The sequence below is a fragment of the Mus caroli genome, chromosome 2 (assembly GCF_900094665.2).
Source record: "Mus caroli chromosome 2, CAROLI_EIJ_v1.1, whole genome shotgun sequence".
Taxonomy (NCBI): Eukaryota; Metazoa; Chordata; class Mammalia; order Rodentia; family Muridae; genus Mus; species Mus caroli.
The window spans coordinates 128877196-128899608 of NC_034571.1; the positions used below are offsets into that span (position 1 = coordinate 128877196).

The 22413-nt window shown below is 37.3% G+C and overlaps 1 protein-coding gene across 7 annotated transcripts in view; it reads right to left on the bottom strand.

Annotated features, from left to right (window-relative positions):
* Positions 1-22413, bottom strand: part of Pak5 (p21 (RAC1) activated kinase 5) — a 303671-nt gene that overhangs the window by 155734 nt on the left and 125524 nt on the right. For 5 of the 7 annotated variants that reach the window (XM_021155661.2, XM_029474644.1, XM_029474646.1 and 2 more), the window contains one exon: positions 18144-18298. The gene's annotated coding sequence lies outside the window, so the exon portion shown is untranslated. Of the gene's footprint in view, positions 1-18143; positions 18299-21247; positions 21349-22413 lie in introns of those variants that run through there. The other 2 variants (XM_029474648.1, XM_029474643.1) reach the window with 2 other exon arrangements.

The following is a 22413-nucleotide window of genomic DNA, read 5'->3' on the forward strand; positions in this document are numbered from 1 at the left end:
ATTGCTTTGTGCCAGTAAGAATGACTGTCATTAAGAAAGTGTGTATGCATATATATACATACATACATACCATACCCAGGCAGTACCAGCTGGGAGCCATGTGCTCACATATGAGCCTATGGGGGACATTTCTTATCCAAAACACCATACTGGCAAGGATTTATTTCTAATTTTATATCCTGCTTCTTCATGAAATTCTTGGTGTCTTTGCTGTAGAGAAGTTTTAGTTTTCATAAGGTCATGTTTGTCAATTGTTAGTCTTACTGCTTGCACTAGTCTTAATGTTTTCCTGTGCCTATAAGATAAAATATAGTATTCACTTTCTCTCCTCTAATAGATTCAGGGTATTAAGCCTTATACTAAAGTCACTCATCTATTTGGAATATATATATATATATATATATATATATATATATATATATATATATATGTGTGTGTGTGTGTGTGTGTGTGTGTGTGTGTGTACAAGAAGTTAATGTTGTCTGACACCACAGGCTTATCAAATAAGATGCTCAGTGATAGGAATGGGTTGCTTCCTTTGAAGTTGATGGGCAGTGGGAGTGGGGTTCCACAGACCCCCCTTTCAACATTACTGAATGTTAATTCCCATTACCATCTACAATGTTCTGTTAAGACCATCTGTAGACAACACATATTTGAGTCGTGCAATGTGGAGAGATAAAGCTGGTACTCCTGTAAGACTCGTGCCTACTGGCTAACTTTCATAATGATGGAACTTCATATGCATACTACTGTGGGAGAAAATTAACAATTAGCCTTACTCTACCACGATCCTTGTAAGTCTCAATAAAGACTTGCCTGCCAAGGTATGTCCACTGGTTCAATAGTGACATAAATATCATGGAGGTAATCAATTTACTTTCTTACTAGATTTAAATCCTGTACCACACAATGGAACTCAGGCCTGGTGCAGTTAACCACCCCCACGAAATTATTGACACCACAGATTAGTGTATCTATAATAAGAGAAGCTTTTTTTTTTTTTGTAGTAGATTTCAATTACTATAGAGACCCAGACTGGAGAACATGCAGAGGATAACTCTAAACGGGTCAGTTCGAAATGGAACATTTTTTTTTATCATATTCTTCTCTCTAAGGAACAGGGACCATGATGGGAGAGGGGATAAAAATTATAAGAACCAGAGGAAGTGGATATTCCCAGAAAAACAGTATTTTCTAGCCAGGACAGGGGACTTGTGCACATGAACTCAGTAGCATCTGTAATTGCCTCTGTAAGACCTGCACCAGATCAAGGAAGCCAAAATTCTGTATGGATGGTGGAAGGCCTTGTGAAGTCACAAACCTAGCTAGGATCTATTGACATATGGAGAAGGAAGAAAACTTTCTATTTGTTTAGAAAGTTTGGTCCCCTGAGATACTGGCCATGCACCAGTAGATGTTCTATGCTGACATATAGGTAGCAGGAAGTGAATTCACTTGGCTTAAAAAAAAAACAAAAAACAGCACATGAAGCTCTAAGGGGGAAATGAGAGGAAAGAAGAGGCATGAATTGGAAGAGAAGGAAGATTTGATTTAAAACATTATATGGATGTATATAGGTTAAAATTAATTAAAATTGTCTCTTGCCATAAATGTATTACGTGTGCTTTCATAGAATGACTGTATGTGTTGAATGTTCATCTTACATGGTTAAGAAGGACTGTCAGGTGAGTCCCTTCAGACATGATGGCTTCCCTCAGGATGTGTGCCCACAGGCTGAGGCTTCTGATAACCACCTGCTAATCCTGAGAGCACGATATTTGACATGGGATGAGAAATATCACACTCTATAATACACTCAACTAGACACTTCTTTGACTAAATTCACTTCCATTATGATTCATGCACTAGGCACCTGTCAATTGCTTTTCATTATTTTTGTAGTGACAAAGACACAAGGAACCAAGTCATTTCATTTTTGCTCATTTGCTGCCTTGCTAATCTAGACAATCATGGTATAAATCAAATAGTTCCTGGATACATTTTTAAATTGTGATGAATTTTGCCAGGCTCACTACTTAATAAGCTGACAGTAGAACTCCTCTCCACTATCCACAAAAGTAAGTGCCAGTGAAATAAAAACAAGAACTTACACAGAGACTAGCCAAATGAGAATGCCAACACTGCACAGAGGGAACATAACAGTGGCAATTCTACCAAAGTGTTAGGCCCTATGCAAGAGCAAGGAAAGACTGGGTAGATAAGCCTGACATAGAATCTAGAATTAGGTCCTAGAAGAGGGATTGTATCTTTTATGACTTCCATGGGAATCAAAGAAACATTCTCTGTGTGAAAATATTCCTATTGTGGTTCTTGAAATTTGTCCCAAATTAACCTCTGTTAATATCAACTGTTACTTTTAACATAAGGAGAAATGCCTCCCAAAAGATTTAGTCAACAACAATATCAACCACAAAACCAACTGATTTCCTGAGTTCTTTCTACCTCATGTATTAGAACTAACATACAAATGCAAAATAAACATGTTTAAATGGAAATATAATTACAACAAACACGGACACAAGCCATCACATAATAGAGTCCTTAGCAATTTATGAGCTAGGTTAAATGGAGATACATTGAAAAGTATACATGAAAGTATAAGGCTTCTACTAATTATCAAAATTATGTAACATCTCAACCAGCTATTTAAATATCTGGTTACAAAGACTTCCAGGTCCTCTTTGTGATTTCAGATTACTCACTCTTGCTTAAGGTATCATGACTAGTGATTTGATCTTGCTGCCAATTACAGTGTAAGTTATTGCGATGAATAGTTTTATGTCAACTTGACACAAGCTAAAATCATATGAGAGAATGGAGGCTCAATTATGAAAATGCCTTCATAAAGATCAGGTTGTAGGCAAGCCTGTGGGGGTATTTTCTTAGCTAGTGATTGATGGGGGAGGGCCTAGCCCATTATGGGTAGTACCATCCCTGGGCAGGTGGTTCTGGGCTGTGTAACAAAGCAGGCTGAACAAACCATGAGGAGCAAGCCAGTATGATACACCTCTCCATGGCCTTTGCATCAAGTTTTGCCTTCATGCTCCTGTCCTGTTTGAGTTCCTGTCCTGACTTCTTTTAAAGATGGGCTAAGATGGAAAGTGTAAGCCAAATAAACCCTTTCCTACAAAAGTTGCTTGGGTCAGGCTGTTTCATCAAAAAATAATAACTATAACTAAGACAAATTCTATTATGCCTCTAGCAGTAAAGTTACTATTTGCCTTCTGTTCTTTATTCTACGAGCATACTATTATTGGGCAACTCAACTCCCTCACAGCTTCTCTAAATATCACCTGCAGCTTGTAACATTCTCAAAGGCTGATAACTGCACTCACTTGCTTAAAGGAGTATCCTTTGGGGACGGTGAATTAAGAAAATGGTGAAGTGAATGGCTTTCATATTGTATTCAATGCCATTATTACATTCCTCTTCATGACACACCCAAATATTAATAATGTCAAAGAAGCCTTCTGGGTAAGATGGGTGCTTAGCAATCACCTGAGAGCACGTTAAGGACATAAAGGGAAGAGTATCCTTAACTGTTAATTTTATCACTTCACCCCATGCTTCTCCCAACCTCATGATCCCTTTACACATTGCCCGAATAAAATTCTCCCATCAGACTATCAGACTCATAGCCATAGCAAGTAACACTACTTTCATCATGGTTACCGGTAGACCAGCCTTAAAAACCACTTCAGGCTTTCTGGAACTCCCTATCCTGAAAGATGAGACTCTTCCACATTACCTGCTTCTTTACCCTTCTCCTTTCATATCACCTTTATTCTAACTTCCTTTCATATCACCTTTATTCAAACTCCAGACTTCTCCACCATTTTCCAAAAAGAATATCATTTTACTTTTAATGTATATTTACCTTTTTCTACCTTTTCTACTGTCTATCTAGCAACTGAATAGGAACAACTAGGTACACTGCATTCGTACACACACACACACACACACACACACACACACACACTCACACTCACACACACACTCACACATATCCCACAATTATTGGTATCCTTTTACTTCCTTATAAAAACACTTGGTACTTAAAGAACAAACATTTTGTAGCCAAGTGATACTCTTTTTTGATAGTGGAATTACTTTTGAATGGTGGTGACTGCTATTGCAGACAGTACTCAATTCTTTTTTGTTGTTTGTTTTGTTTATTAGCTTTTTACTGATTCTTTGTGAGTTTCACATCATGCATCCAAATCCCACTCATCTTTTTCTCCCTTCATATCTACCCTCCATCTTTGCAATTGCCCCTTGAAAGAAAATAAAGAAACCAAAATATAAACATATGTATATATGTATACGTGTGTATGTGTATATGTATATTTATGTATACACACACACACACATATATATATATATATATCATATGAAAGTTGTAGTGTGTCACAGTGTGTGACACAGTATTCCTTTTTGCCTACACATCTTATCTTGCAAACGTTCACTGCAATGAGTCATTGGTCTTGTCATTGGGTCAAGGCTTCTAGCTTCTGCTACATTATCAGTACTGGATTCTCACTGGGACTCCTCTCAGATATCCTGTTGTTGCCCTGTTTCATGGAGATCCTGCAGATTTGGCTCTGTAGAACCAGCCCTTTCACATGTCCCAGCAGTTCATGTAGATGTTGGAATTAGCCAACTAAAGACCCTGGACTGAGCCTGGGTAGTAGCTGAGCTGGTCATCCTGCCAGCTCTCCTATACCCACACCATAATGGTGAGTTCTCCAGCACTACCCTGGCTAGCTCATCCAATGCAAAAGCCAACAAGGGTCAGGGCCAGCTCTCCCATTCTCATACTTTCAGGGCTGGCCCTCCTGTACCTTTGTCTTAGGGCCAGTTCTACTGTGCTGCCCAGATGAGGTGCAGGGCCCACCCTCTTGAGTGCTGAATCCAGTGAGGGGCAGGGGTAACTCTTCAGTTCTCATGACCCTGGGGCTAGCTCTCCTCCCTGCTGTAGTCTCAAGAAGAGAGTGAGGCAGGGAAAGGATGTCTCTCCTGTATCCACACCATCTCACAGCAGGCAAGGGGTGGGTCCAACTCTCCTGCTCCCCTGACATCAGGGACAGATCTACTGTGCTGGTCAAGCGTAATGCAAGGTTCACTCTCCCAAGTGCTACCACCGGTAAGAGAATACTCAACTCTTATGAGAAGAGTAGAGATGGGGCCTGGATGACACAGACATCAATTTAACAAAGGGAAATATTATCTCAACTCTATTACAATCCAGTATTCCATGAACACTGCATATAGCTTTGATGATAGAAGAAAAGACACTTTAATAACAGTAACAGAAAGAATAATACCAACACACAGACACAGACTAAGCAACAAGCTAGCCTCAGATAACTATTCCTCAATGCAAAATAAAATAAAATAAAATAAAATAAAATAAAATAAAAAAAAAAAAGCAACATAAGAAAGCAGGAGACTATGGACTTCTCAAATTTACACATCCTATAGTAATTCCCAGTAGCATAGATTTACATAAAATTATAGACAAAGTATATAAAAATAAGATTACAAGTATATTTAAAGAAGACATCTACTTGATCATGGAAGCTTTACCAGAAGCCATATTATTGGTAATTATACCTCCCCAGGATGGGGTGGGGCTTGCATTTTATCTATGTCAGCTGCTTAGATTTGATTAGGCTTGATTTCACGAGGGCTGTATATAGATAGCATCTTGTGGATGCTGTGAAATGATGGCCCGAACAGTCATGATATGTCAAGAAGACAGCATTTCATAGCATTAAAGTGGCCCTTCCACATCTCTCACTCTCATATTTCTTCCCATCTCCTCTTCTATGTTCCCAGAACATTGGTGTTATGGAAGTTAATATAGATGTCCCATAGCACTAAGTCTCTTAATTATCAGCACTTTGATTAGTCATGCCTCTTTCTATTGACTGTTGTCTTCTATAAAGGAAGCTCTGTCCAAAGTTGTGAGAAGCCCATGTCTACGTATACAAATATAAATAGATAGACGACAATTTGACAGCATGTCCATTTAGCAAATTAACAATAGTAGATTCCAACCTAAGGCCCATGATCTCCACAGCCATAAGCTAAACCCACCCATTCATGATAAAAGCATGCTAGAGAAATGTATGACTGTCAAAGAAGACTGGAAGGAATAATTTGGAATGAGGGGAAAGATAAACATATCAAAGAGGCTATGCAACGCACACACACACACACACACACATACACGCACGCACAAACACACACAAACACCACAGGAACTAAATGATGTAATGATAGTTCTTAAGCATAGGAAGACTAACAAAACACAAATATTATGAAATCAGAAAAAGTGAAAGGAATAAATAAAATAATAACTCCCAGTTTACTGTTTTCAGTTTAAAAGACAAACGAGTATATGATAGCAAAGAATATGAACTATCATTTTCAAAGATAGAAAGTGAGGAAGAAAATTTGGAAAAGGATATTCCAGGTAAATGAAACCAGGAAATAAGCAACTATCAATATTCTAATAACTGGTAGTTTAAACCAAATCTAATAATAAGAAATAAAGAACATGGGGACTGGTGAGATGGCTCAGTGGGTAAGAGCAGCCGACTGCTCTTCCGAAGGTCCAGAGTTCAAATCCCAGCAACCACATGGTGGCTCACAACCATCCGCAACGAGATCTGGCGCCCTCTTCTGGAGTGTCTGAAGACAGCTACAGTGTACTTGCATATAATAAATAAATAAATCTTAAAAAAAAAAAAAGAAATAAAGAACATTACTTCACACTCATTAAGGACACAATACACTAGAAGGACATGCCAATTCTAACATACATGAACTAAACACAGATGCACCAGGTTTTTTTTTTTAAAGCTTAGATATAATGTCACAGATTAAACTCTATACAGCAATACTCCATTTCCCACCATTACAGAGATGATCTGAACAGAAAATAAACAGAAACTTCAGAATGAATGACACCATATTTTAATGTGCTTATCAGAAATTTAAACATTCTACTCAAACACCATAGAATATACATTCTTCTAAGTAAGCCACAAAACTTTTTCTAAAAACATGTCTCTGTCTCTATCTATCTATCGATCTATCTATCAAGAAAGCAAACCATAATAAATTAAAAAAAAAAAAACAAACTGAAAGCATGTTATATTCTATCTGACCATGATGGAATGAAGCTAGAAATCAGTAACAAAAGATCCTACGGAAAATATTCAAACAGGAAAATTAGATAACATACCTTGGAATTATTAATTGCTTATTACAGAATTCAAGAAGGAGGTTTTAAAAATCCAGAGCTGAATGAAAAATAAAACCCAGACACACAAGAATCTAATGAATAAAGTCTCTGTTAGAGGTTTTAGTTATAAGTTCCTACATTAAAAAAATCAGAGAGATAATAAATACATTAATTAATGAGACAACATAGAAAACTGGAAAAATAAGAACAATCCAACCCCCAAACAAGAAGAAAAGATGAGGACGTAAATTATTGAAGTTGAAATGAAAAAAATTAGAAAGAATCAATGAATCAGAAAGTTCTTCAAAGTTTTTTGAAAAGGTAGACAAGATTGACAAACCCTTAACCAAATTAAGCAAAAAAAGAAAGGAGACCAAAGATAATAAGTTAATGAAAAGTTCATCATGGATACTAATGAAGTTCAAAGTCATTAGGACTTATCTTTAAAATTTAATTTTTTTCAATAAATTAGAAAATCTAAAAGAAATGAATGAATTTCTAGAGACATGTAACCTATGGATATGAAAAGATAAGGTAAATGATTCAAACAAATCTAAAACAATGAAATTGACAGTGATAAAACTTCTCCCAATGAGAAAAAGTTCAGGTTAGCTGGGCGAGGTAGTCCACACAGTTAGTCCCAGTACTCTGGAGGCAGATGCAGGCAGATATCTGTGAATTCAAGGCTACCCCGAAATAAGAAGTTTTGAGTTACATGGCAGCCAGAGCTATGAAGAGAGATCCTATATTGGGTATTTGAATTCAACATATAGTTTTACTAGACTTTCAAAATTCTATAAGAATAACACTATTTCCTCTCAAATAGCCTGTAAAATATAGGATAAATGAATTCTTTCATGCTTTTCTTATGAAGCCAGTACCAAATCATTTAAAACATAACAAAAAAGAAAAGCATACATTAATCTACTTGATGAACATAGACACAAAATATTTTGGGTAAAATATTTGAAATTCAGGTTTAATAATCTGTCAAAAAAGATCATTCACCATGATCAAGTTGACTTCATTCTAAAGATGCAGAAAAAGCTCACTAGAAAAAAAACTTAATAGATGCAATTCATCACATGAATTACAGGGAGAGAGATTACGTCATCATTTTGGTAGATGCAGAAAGGCTATTGAAAGAATCCAAAATTCTTTCATATTAAAACTCCTATAGAAACTAGGCACTGATGAAAATAGCTCAATGAAATAAAGACTATATACAACAAATGTATTGTGAGCATAAAACTTGAAGCAGTTTTACTAAGATCAGGCACAAGACAAATGTACCCCTCTCTGAACTCCTATCAATATAGTACTTTAAATCTGAGCTACAGGAATAAGACAAGAGAAGAAAACAAGAATACAAACTGGAAAGGGAAAGTTCCTAGATGACATGATTTATATCTAGAAAACTCTAAAGACTCTACTACAGAACCCCTAGAGTTGATAAACACATTTTAGCAAAGTGGAAGCATGTGAAATTACACAGAAAAAAAAAGAGAGAACACTGAGAAATAATACAGGTAAACACTTTCATTCATATAAAACACTCAAATCTATGTAATATATATTTATATATAGTACATATATGCTTATATATATGAATATATATGTGCATATAACAACATTTTTTTTATAAAAGTAAGTTATTTGAAAGACAAGAAGGATTTAGAGAGAGGGAATGAAAGGAAGAAATGGTGTATTTACATTGTAATCTTAAAAATAAAGCAAAATAATGAAAAAAAACACAGCTGGAATAAACCTAACTAAGGAAGTGAAAGACATCTATGATAAAAAGGAACACTGGAAAGAAAATACTAGTAGATAAGTAGAATTCTCATGGTCATTTATTGGCTGGATAAATATCATGAAAATGGTCATCCTACCAAAGGCAATCTATAGATTTAATTTAATCCCAATAAAAATTCTAGTGTCATTTTTCAGAGAAAAAAATCTTAACATATTTATGGAAGCATAAACGATCCTGATAGCCAAGGTAGCCTTGAACAAAAATGAACAAACTAACAAATAAAGCAGACTGTGGCATGTGTCATCACATTTGATTTTAAGTTGTAATATAAAGCCATAGTAATAAAGACAGAATGGCATTGGCACAATAAGAGACACATGGATCAGTGGAATACCGAGATGACCCAGATACAAAAATGTACAACTAGAGCCACTTGATTTTTGTCAAAGAGGCCAAAAATACACACTGGAGAAAAGACAGCATCTTTGAAACTGATGTCGATGTGTAGGAGGATGAAACTATCCTCGTCTCTCATCCTGCACAAAAATCAACTGCAAATGGAGCAAAGACTTCATCAAAAGACACAAAATTCAGAAGCTGCCAGGGGAAAACTAAGGAGTACAATTCAGTGTGGGGCAATGGGTTATGCACAGACAGGCTGGTTGAGATCTGAACCCTGGTAGAACCTGATGGGTGGTAATTCCCACCTACATGGGATGGAAGGCGTTCCCTCATGTCTCCTGGGCCCCTGACTCCTGTGGAACTTACTGCCACCACAGACCCCACAGTAGAGGCTCATGGCTGACAGTCATGTACACAGTGTCCCAAGCTTCTGACCTTCAGGCTAGACTCTTCCCAGTTACCTAGCAACAGCAAGATAACAATCCCACTATAAGAGGGGCTGTTTGGCCCCTCCTCACTCTCTTACTCTCCCTCTTACTCTGTAAGCTTTTACCTCTCTCTCTTTATCCTTTCTTATTCTCAAGCCTTTCTTTTCTCTCTCTTTTTCCCCCTTCTCTCCTCTTGGCCAGACCGGTCTCTCTCTCTTTCTACCTTTTCTCTTTCCTCCTGCCTTTCTACAATAAAGCTCTAAAACCATAAATTGTCTCTGTTCTTCAAGGACTCCCCTGTGGGAGAGTGTTGCTCCAGGGCCCCTATTCTGTTCTCAGCTCTTCTGCCATATCCAGGGGATGTCGGAGACTGAGAACCTGGTACAGGGGCTGCTCTTTGTCCACTCCCTGCCATGTGGGGTCAGTGACTTCACACAGCCAGATGCCCATCCAGAGCTGCGTGGAAAGCATCTGGCAGTCCTCCCACATCCACCTGCCCAGAGCACAGGAACTCTGACCAGACATGGACATTCTCTCCCTACCCCCTCTTCCCCCACACCCTACAGCCCCACACTTCAGGATTATTATATTTTAGAAACACATATTCCTAGATAAGGAGTTTCTGAGGGGGATTCTGGTAACTCAAGAAGTAATAAGCCAACAGTTGACAAGCAAGACCTCATGATATATATAGGTATAACATATGTATTGAAAATGAAGCTACTAATTTAGGTAATAAACTGTCTATAAAATGAGATGAAACCTTTCAGAGAAGTAATATCTAGTTTATACAAAGAAAAAAATTTAAAATCACAATATTGAGAAAACAGACAATCCAAACAAAAATGGACTTTGCCACTAAGCAGAGTTCTCAAACAAAGAAATGTATGAGCTAATAAATATTTTATTAAGCTGGGCATGGTGGTGCACACCTTTACAGAGAAAACCAAAGTATGTTAAGATTCTATTTTATTGTGCCCAATTGACAACAAGTGCAGCTAAGGTTGTGGGGAAAGCAGAACCTTTTTTTTTTTAATTCCCTGTTGGTAAGAGTGTGAACTCTTACAACCGCTAGGAAATTCAGTGGATGTTACTTTAAAAAAAATCCAAAAGGGCACGTCTATTAAGACTCACGTTTACAATTGCTGGGCATGTACTCTTAAGTAGTCTATATCCTCCATTAAAGATACCTGCACATGTGGGCTTATTACTGCTCAATTTACATAGCCAGGGAATAAAACCAGCCTAGGTGTCTATCAACAGATGAATGGGTATTAAACGTGCAATGCATATACATGTCAAACATAATTCAGATGCAAAGAAAAATTGCTGGGGTCTAGAATGGATTGGAGAAGGCATGGAGGCACTGATGATGGGATGTGGGCATTTTGCCTCTTAGCTAGGGTCAGGTCAGGAAAGGGCAGTTAAAGATTGGTGTGAGAGCCTTGCAAAGATGTAGTCTGAGAACTGACACTTGACATTTCCCCCATATATATGAGGTCAGATGATACAGACACTGAGATGTGAAATACTTTGCCATCTGAGAATGTACCTTACTCAAGGAGAACTTGAGATATTTTAAGCTCCCTGTAATTCTGCTCTCTGATACTCTTTACTGACTTATTTTCTGGTTTCCCATTTGAAGGGTATAAAAAAGCCATGCTGCTAATAAGCTTTCTGGCTTGGCTCATCAGCCCTTGGAATCCTCCTGACCTCAGCTTTTGACGCTTCCTCTTTGTTACCGTTTTCTTTCTTTCTTTCTTTCTTTCTTTCTTTCTTTCTTTCTTTCTTTCTTTCTTTCTTTCTTTCTTTCTTTCTTTCTTTTTTGTCTTCTGTACTCCACCTTGGGACTGAATCTAGAACCCAGATTCATACAGGTTAGGTCAAAAAGTACAGTTATGAAATTTGTATGAAAATGGCTGGAATGGGAAAGTATACTGAGATAATCAGTTCTCAGAAAGACAAATATTGCATATTTCCTCTTATTTGTGGACTTCTGTCATAAGAGAGCAGGGATCATATGACATTTGTGATATGAATGTAGAGATGGGTGTAGTAAAGAGGATGGGGTGGTATTAGGAGCGAAGAGGGGACACAGGGAAGGTTTTGTACAGAAAAGCCACTTAGATAACTATCTTTTGCAAGCTCATCATAAAAAGAGTTTGAATGGTAGTGTTTTAGGTAAGTACATAATGCCAATCCCAGAAGCCAGAGTTTGTTTAATAAGAACTAATGACAGTGTGGCCTATTGCCTTATGAATTGTTGGCAAGGGAGGCTGCAGAGGCCCCTAAGACAATATATGATACTGTCATTACTTCTGGTCATGCACCAGAACTATATGATAAGACAACATTGCTGAAGAGATCACATGCTTTGCTTATAGTGCATAGGGATAGCAAACTTCCTTCTTTGTGGCTGCTTCATGGTCACAGAAAGTACTATGCAGGCTTCTGGGAAAGAAAAGTTATCAATAGTCTTAACTAGCTCCTGGACTCCATGACTTATGGTAATTATCTTTAAGACAAGATGAATCTATGGTTATAAAATTTGCACAACTATCATGGGGTGACCAACTGCTTTCTGATTGAATTTCATACCTGTTTCACAAGAAGGTACTTAGGTCTGATACAGAAAATCTGCTCAAGTGCCTAGGGTGTTGGAGTTTATAGGTTCTAGATGAGAACCTAGTACTCCATTATGCAAAATATACATTTTTCAATTTTAAACAACTTTGTAAATACTTAGAGATCAAAAAAGCTTCTTTTGGCAATGTATGGCAGTTAATGCAGAGTCATAACTGGTCAAAGTGCTGAGAAAAGTATCAGTGACGGTTAACTGCTTGGTCCTCTATATTATCCTGTTCAAAGTCCAGAGAACACAAAAGACAAAAGCACAGCTAGAACAAAAGAGATGGAGGATGTGATGGCAAGATGCAAAATTATGTCCTTTAATCATGATATAGGTATTGAATTTATTAACTAACTGTCTCTATGGTTGTCTAAAAGAATACCCGCATATGATTGGGCCTGTAAATATTTCACTATGGAAATAGATTAGCTCATGAGGTCCTTCCTTTCTTGAGGGGCTACTGGTAGCTAATGGATGCTAGTAGAGGGTGTCATTTTTTTCAGTGGTGTGGCTACTGACAAGTTATCCATGCTCTAATTAATAACCCACTGCCCAAGCTCACTAAAGTAGCCCCAATTAAATATATATGGTCCAAACCAAAAACCTTAAAGATAAAAGGGAAATTTTTGGGTAAGAAAGATTTCAGTGGGAAGGAGAAGGGAAGGGCATAAAGTAATGGGTGAAGAAAATGTCCAAATTTATTATATACATATATGAAATTGTCAAAAAATAGAGCAATGAGAGAAAAAAGAATGTCAAGAAAGTGAGCCTTTTTAAAAATTATTTGATGTAGGATATTGTCTTAGTTACTTTTCTGTTGCTATAATGAGACACCTTGACCAAGGCAACTTGCCATCATGGCGGTGAACTTAGCAGCCAGCAGGCAGGAATTGCATTGGAGCACTAGCTAAGGGCTCACATCTTGAAAACACATCATCAGGCAAAGAGGGGGCTAAATGGGAATGGGATGTAACCTCCACAACTCCTCCTAGTGTTACACTTTCTCTAAGAGGGCTATACCAAATAGTTTCATCAAACTATTCAAACAAATATGGGATGACTGCAGAGATTAGAATGCAATGAACTTGCTGTATATGCTCTTTGGTTTTCAGAACATACCTTACATTGGCAATTAACCCAAGAGTGTCACATTTTTTTTCATATGGGTCAAAGGCAGAACTCCTACTTGACAAGGTACTTAATAATCACCATTTCAATGTTCACTGTGTATGTAACTTCTAGAAATCCCAACCCCTGACCTGTTCCTAAGCTGTAACACAGTTTGCTACTTGTGAAAGCTTAAGTAACTTTAAAGAAACTCTGCTATGGCTACATTCCGGGATTTATTTTCATCAAAATTTACCACTAAGAAATGTTATTCCTGCTACTTTCTGACAGGTTAGTAATCCAGTTCCAATCTTATCCACAGGACACCTCTGCTATAACTGTCTGTATTAGTGCATTTTCCCAAGGAAATGCTAAGACAAACAGTTGTCCTAACACTTGAATTGGAATATATAATCCTAAAATAGGTGAGACAAGAAGAAGGTAAAGAATCAGGACACTACAGGAGGCTAAATTCATATGTTACTGTTCTGGTCATTACATGTCTGTGAGCTATGCAGCCAGTGGACAGCAATGCCTCTGCTAGGTTTCATACAACTAATTCTGAATATGTACAGACAAATAGGTTTTGAAAGAGCTTATCAAAGAAAAATAGCGAGGGAATTTATTCCATGTTCATTCTTCCCACTGATAGGAGTTGGTATGATTAGTTTTTCTCAAACAGAACCATTTAACTAGAGATATCTTTATATCTAGGATAATTTTTTTGTTCTGAGTTTTGGGATGCTATTGCAGATAGTAGGTAAGGACCTAGGGGACTGCTAACCATGATGCTATCTCACAAGAACTGTTCAATCTAAAATGCACCACTGCTAATGGTATAGAATGCAAATGATGGTAAAAGCAAGAGAGAGAGAGAGAGAGAGAGAGAGAGAGAGAGAGAGAGAGAGAGAGAGAGAGAGAGAGACAGGATGCATGAGATGAATCCAATAACAATTCCACAGAAGGGAGAGGGAAGATGGGAATAAGGAAGGCACTTCACAGAACAGCAAACACGAATGGTGAACAATACACGAAACGTTGCCAAACCTCATTAGTAACCAGGGAAATCAAATTGCAGCAAGCTTCCATTTCACACTCAGCTGATTGGCAAAAGTTAAGATATGGAGAACAGCAAGCATGAAAAAGAAATCGTTCCTGAATGGAAGCCCTCACAGACTGCTTGTTTGGAAGTAGAAATTGCTAGCGCCTCTGAGGGAAAGAGCTTAGATCATGTGCAAAGCCGGCGTGCATACAATTAATATGACCAGGTATACCATTTTGCCTGAGCAAATAAATTTAGTAATAAACTGCTTGCATCCTGGGAATCCCTTAGTTCCAGGAAACTGATGTTTGTCACCTTTACCTCCTATTCTACTATATAATCCACTCTTGGATTTCTCTGAAAAACTCTTGAATGAGAAGAAAAGAATGTGTATAAAGTTACCATCAGAGCACATGACAGAAGAAACATAAATGTCAACACATTCCGATATTTATATTTCACACTACATTTATTCTGTAGGTGAATAGATACACATTTAAGACAGACCTACTTCTAGAGAGAAACTTGAAAGACACAATGGCGATGCTCTGCTTATCAAAGAAAAATTTAAATTAAATTAGTTAATGCACTATAAATTAGAGTACTCATTAAACTTCATATGGTTGTTTTTCTTATGGTATCGATTTCCCTCTAATTGTGATTTTATGCTTATTTGCTTCTTTTTCTAAAATTTCATTTCACCTTTTAGAAATAGGGATCAAAGAATTATCAAAATGTTTGGGGATGAAGAGTGAAGGCCAATGTTTCTGCATCAGCAGGAATGAGGACGTTGGCTCAGGTTTTAAATTCAGTCTTTTCCAGTATTTCTTTCCATATTTTGCGTAATACAGTGTGAATTTTTAATTTTCACGTTTTCCAGTATTTCTTTCCATATTTTGCGTAATACAGTGTGAATTTTTAATTTTCACGTTTTCCAGTATTTCTTTCCATATTTTGCGTAATACAGTGTGAATTTTTAATTTTCACGTTTTCCAGTATTTCTTTCCATAATCAAGTTTCCATTCTGTGTCTTTAAGGCTTGAAATGCTAATGTTAGCTTGCTAAGCCGCACACTAAAGCTGGCCACACCTGCTGACTGGGAGCATACCAGCCTTAACACAGACCCTGGAGAGTGATGGAAGCAGTTCAGAAGGGGATGCTCTTAATTTCCACTGTTTAATTTCCAAATAAAAAGTCTGAGTTGTAAATTCGATTCCATCCCCTCCCAGTGGAGAGAGCTCATTACAATCACACTTCTAATGTCAACGCACCTGTCAGAGGAGATATGGACTTATGGCCATCTGTTGCCTTGGTATAGAGTGAGTACCCAACAAGTAAAAGAAATAAATGGTAAAGGATAAATGAAGGGTTTAGTATAGTATCTGGCTCATGGCATCACTACCTTTGTTGGCCTGGCAGAACCAGACTGTTCTATCCACAGACCTCAGACATTCAAGTTGACTGTGTGCTGATCTAATGATGGATACTGATGCCAGATATATGGATTGTGCCCAAGCACTTCCTTTGGCTGTTCTTATGGTTTAGTTCCTACACTTGGTATGCTATAAATGCCAGAGAATCCATATTTCCCCATTTTTCCTTGGACAGTAGTCCACATTAAGCCAAGACAACTGTGAGAAGTTGGCTAAATACCCCAATCCTTTTCCATAGTGGGATAAATGGGAAAGATCTTCAGGACTGTATACTGGAAGTATCTAAGGGGCTGCATCTTTCATGTTCACAATAATTAGACAGCACCTCTATTTTATCTTTCTTTTCCCTGCCTCATACCTTCACTCCCTTAAAGTTGTACTAACATCATCTCCCTAAAATTATCAATACCCAAAGTTTGGAGTAAACAAAATAAGACAGAATTTTTTTTTTTTTTTTTTTTTTTTTTTTTTTTGGCTTATACTATTCTTATTGCTTCAGAATCCAACCACTTCTAGAACTGTTAGCTCCCTTTAAATAATTCTAGTTAATTACAGTTGTATGTTGGCCAGTGGCTGAAAAGACAGATTATAGAACACATGAGATTGCTTTAGGTTTTCTCTGACATTCTTTTCAGATTCACTTCTCTGAGTTGTGAAGGTAATGTTAACTTGCAGTTTATTATAGGTAGCTCTGTTTTTAGTTTGCTGATACCTAGAACCATGGTATTAAGTTCAGGCCCAGTCACATGTGGCATGTACTAATCAGTCACTTATTATGTGTTGCTAAAATGCTCCTCTCAGAACTTCAAAACTTGGGTCGTGAGACATCTCAGTAAGGTGCTTGATTTGTGAGCAGAAGGAGCTGAGTTTAATCCCCAGAATTCATGTAAAAAAAGCTGGGGTGGGTTGCACACACTTGTAATCTAAGTACTGGGGAGGCATAGAAATTTGAATTTCTGGGGATTACTGGCCAGACAGTTTAACCTACTTGGTGATCTCTAGGGTCATGAGAGACCTTGTTTCAAAAGTCAGGTAGATAGCACCTGAGGAATGACACCCAATATGGACCTTCACACATGCACACATGAAATATACATGTACACTCACATAGACATATGTGCCTGCATCCTCTGGGATGTAGAAAGGATGCTGGATGCCTTGCCTGAAGTCTCAGACTTCTCTGGCGTTTTGCTGTGCTTTCTTTGTTCTGTCATATGTATCATTCACTTTTACTCCTGCTTAACATGTGTATACTTTGTAAAATTTCCCAAGTCTTCAATGATCTGACCCTATATAACTGCTACTCTAAGCCTACTTTATCACCAAAGGCTTTTGAAATGAATCTGGTGTAGAGGAAGGAAAGTGTCCATGACATTTGAGTTCAAAGTCACCTAAGAATCATGAGGTTCATAAAACTGCATTCTGTACTTTGTTAAGACTTTCAAATATTATTAAGCTGTGTTATTATGAGTTAGTGCCCTAAACACGAAATTTGAGGAGGTCTATGCTCCATTGATGAATTTCCTTACATTTCATATCTAAGAAAAAACCCAATATGAAAGGGTGTTTTTAAGAAATTCTTTCTTTTCACTGAAAATTGATTTTTCACACAATATATTCTGATTATAGTTGTCCCTCCCCAACTCCTTACAGATCCCCTTCACTCCTCTTCTTAACTGACATAAGCTACCAGTCCTTAAGATTTTCTATACTTCTTATACACAGGCTACCTCTACAAAGCAGTTTTTCAATAACACTATTTCCGGTAGTCAGGAGCCATACAGGAACCCCATCCATCATTTGCCTTATTAAATTGTATACCATGGTCATAAATACCATCAGTGGCAACTAGTTTCCTTCCCACTCATTTGCATACTTAACCACTGTCATTTATTCCAAGGCCACATCGTTGATGCTTTAATTTATTATTGTCTTCCTAGAACCCGGAACAGATTGCAAGCATGCAGAAGTAAACTATTACATGTTGTTGAAATAACTGCACTTTTCTGTTCCATTAAGTATTGTAGAAAATGAAGTCAAATCTAAAAGTGCAAAATTACATTTTCTTACTTTTTGTTTTACGAAGGCTGGGGACGAATTAAAGATTCCAGAAGAGTTTGGCTACTTCTGCTGTGCAAACTTTTTGTTGGAGTTCTTCAGTTTTCTTCATTTTTCTTCAGTGTTCATTTTGGCAACAGACAGAAGCATTTCACCACAGTGTATTTCTGTAACAACATGGGACCAACATGACTCATAACCAAAATTATGCTTTTTTATAAAGAAGTGTAAATACATTCATTACTTTACATTCTCCAGCATCATTTTTTTTTTCGCAATCTCTCTCACATTCTTAAGCAACACATCTGTATGGTGTTATTTGGATTATCCTCTCCATGGTGTTTATCTCCCCTTAGTAGGTGATCTGCACCTGTAGTGTACCACATCGTTGATGCTTTAATTTATTATTGTCTTCCTAGAACCCAGAACAGATTGCAAGCATGCAGAAGTAAACTATTACGTGTTGTTGAAATAACTGCACTTTTCTGTTTCATTAAGTATTGTAGAAAATGAAGTCAAATCTAAAAGCACAAAATTACATTTTCTTCGTAAAACACCTGTAGTATACATTTTTTCTACTTTATATAATTATTGCACTGTGAATCCACAATATATAGTAGACCACATCGGGGTAGAGAATGTGACCTTTTTCCTGAATCTCTGGAGTCTACCAGAGTAACTGGACTGTCTGAATATCTATGTGCATATGTGTGTGTGTATATATATATATATATATATATATATACACACACACATGTAAACACACATTACACAAGACCACTAGGTCATACAATGATATCTTTGATATCTTTCACACAAATACATAGTATGCTTTGAGTTTATATTTTACTAATATACCCCTACTCTCCTATTTTTCACTCTTGTCCAATTCTGTTAGCTCCTATTGTTCTCCCAGTTAATAAATGCAATATATCACATATATGGATTCGAGGTAAAAAAAAATCATAGGATCATGTCAAGTGATGCAACGAGGCTTTTTGAGAAAAAAACTAATGTTCTTTCATGATAAATTCCATGAAGAAACTAGGAATTAAAGAATTATATCTCAACATAAAAAAAAAGTTACATATGGGGTTAGAGAGATGGCTCAGCAGTTAAGAGCACTGACTGCTCTTCCAGAGGTCCGGAGTTCAATTCCCAGCAACCACATGGTGGCTCACAACCACTTGTAATAAGATCTGATATCATCTTCTGGTGTGTCTGAAGACAGCTACAGTGTGTTCTCATTACATAAATAAACAAACAAACAAATAAATAAATCTTTTGAAAAAAGCTATATATGGCAAACTTATAGCCAACTTTACATAAACCAGGGGGTGGGGGTGGGACAAAAACTCCAAGAATTTACACTTTCACCAGAAGAAAACAAGATTGGCTACTTTCTCCATTTTTACTCAACAGAAGTCTTAATCTTAGCTAGAGTAATAAGACAAGAAACAGAAATAAAAGTGCTAGCAAAAGGAAAGAAATCTCTCTCTCTCTCTCTCTCTCTCTCTCTCTCTCTCTCTCTCTCTCTCTCTGTGTGTGTGTGTGTGTGTGTACTCAAAGGAATGTATGTTCTTTTTGAGATTTTTAAAAATCTGATAAACACTTCTGACAAAATAGGATATAAAATCAACTCAAAAAATCAATAGCCTTTCTGTACACAAAAAGCAAACATTTTTAAAAATAATAGAAAAATAACCTCATTCACAATTACCATACAAATCTCTTGGAACAAACATAATATGCATGCAGTAGACTTCTTGTCCTGGTTAGATTTTTGTTAACTCGACACAAGTTCTAGTCATTGGGGAAAGAGAACGTCATTTTATAAAGTGCTCTAAGTAGAGTAACCTGTGGGCAAGTCTTTGAGACATTTCCTTGTTTAATAATTGATGTGGGAGGGCTCAGTGCATTGTGAATAGTTCCATCTGTGGACTTGGGTTGAACCCAAAGCAGGCTGAACAAGCCTTGAGGGGTAAACCAGTAGGCAAAGTTCTTCCATGATTTCTGTGTCAGTTCCTGCCTCCAGTTTCCTGCCCTAACGTCCTTTGATGATGGACTATGATATAGAGGAGTAAATGAAATTAACTTTCTTCCCCTAGTTACTTTTGGTCATGGTATTTTATTATAGTAGTAAAAACAGGATACTTCTGCAATGAAAAAATCTAAGGAAACAGTAAAGAAAGTAGTTGAGAGACATTGGAAAATTGAAAGCGCTCTCTCACATAGTTATGCAATGGAATAATTAATGTTATTAAAATGAGCATCCAACCAAAAGCAATCAACATATACATTCAATTCAGTATGCATCAAAATTGCAATTCTACTTTTCACAGAAATAAAACACACAATCTTAAAATTCATGTGGAAGCACAAAAAATAAAATAAAATAAAATCCTAAGATAGAAAGAAGCAATCCTAAGCAAAAAGCATAATGTTGAAGGTATCACCCTAATTACACTACAAAAACATAGTAACAAAAATAGTATAGTACTGACCCAAAGACACACACAAAGATTAATGGTATAGAAGATCCAAATATAAACCGATAGAGTTAAAATGACCCAGTTTTTGGACAAAAAATGCTATAAATAAACACTGGAGAAAATAGTCTCTAAAGCAAATAATACTGGGAGACCTAGTTATCCATCCCCATGGAAAAGCAAAGTGATGCTAGATCAATCTTTCCTTCTAAACAAAAATCAACTCTAAGATGTGCTAGAAGAAAAAGCCATAGATACACCTCCATGCATATAAGCTTGAGTAGGGACTTCCTGAATAGGACTCCAGTTACACTGCAAATAGTGCCAACAAGCAACAGACTGAATCTCATGAGATTATAAAACTTCTGTGAAGCAGCCTTCTAATTTGGAGAATATCTTTGCTATCCTATACACTTAACAGAGAAGTAAAGCCAGTAAGTAAGAACTAATAAAACAGTGATACACCTTAATATATAGTCAATTCTTGTTATTTGCAGGACTTAGGTTTTCTAAAAGTCATCACAAACACAAGTTTGGAAATGTAGAACCATTGCCCATAGGGAACATGGGATTAAGGATCTGAAAACCACTCGTATCAAGATTTCAATCAACCAGTTGGTACATAACCTTTTCAATGGATATTGCTGCAAGATATTTGATCCATCATGTTGACTCATTTATACCAAGGAGAGGCCAAACCTACTCCATCTTGGAACTGGCCTCCATCTTAAAAGAAAAAAAAAAAAAGCCTGAGAATTTGACCTGCAAGTAAACACAAGGACCAAGAAGGATACCACAACTTGTTCTTGGACAGAGTTACTCCCTAGCTACTTATACCAAGAGTTAATCAACGATTAGGCTGATTGTTTCAGATGTACTTCCAGACAACTCATGATTGAGTACGGTCTTGCTTCAGAGCAGTCACCAATTGGCTTACAAGTCATTCAGTTAGATGTTTGACAGGGTGGATGCCCCTGCTCGCCTCCACCCCCACCCCCGTGCTACCCCACCCTTACTTGCTTTCATTTTCTATAAAACCTTGTCCTGATGAGAGTTCAGGACTGCTTCACCAAACTGTCCTGCGGATTATTGGTTTATAATAAAGAGACTAATGTGATTACATCAGAGTCTCCTTGGTGGTGTTTTGGGGTTCATGAATGCTTCCCTAGCACAGCACCAACAACCAACAACATTGTACCTGGTACCTGCATAAAGCTTATCTAACACCAAACAGGCTGACCAACCAACCAACTATGGGCCCCACAGCCCTCCCTGCCCCCTACCCAGGAGGCAAAAGGGCAACCCACCAGGATCTTTAAACCTACCTGCAGGAACACAATAGCTAGGTAGTGTTTGCAATAGAAGCCAACAGGCAAATATTGGTGCACTATATTTTGCTTTATGAAGAGCCCCCAGTTGATAATTCTCCATTAAATATGATATCCATAATTGGTGTGTCATCTGGTTTAATATTGATCAGAGTTGCATGCATGGAGATGAATTTACCAGCTGTCAGGAAACTTTTCTTTGTTCCTGTCACCACTGGAAATTGGCTACCTTTCTAGTACCCTGTGGAGGGTTTTTAATAATCTGTGAATATGGCATGTGATTTCTATAGTATGCAAACATACCAATTAGGGACTTATCTGAGTTTTCTCTCAGGGCGATGGTGTTAAAGGCATGCACCACCTGGTTCACTGTAACTCAAGAATTTAGAAAACAAATGACTTATTGAGATCTGTCTGTCTCTGCTGAGGTTACAGGCATGCTCAATGAAAGGCACTGCCCTGCTC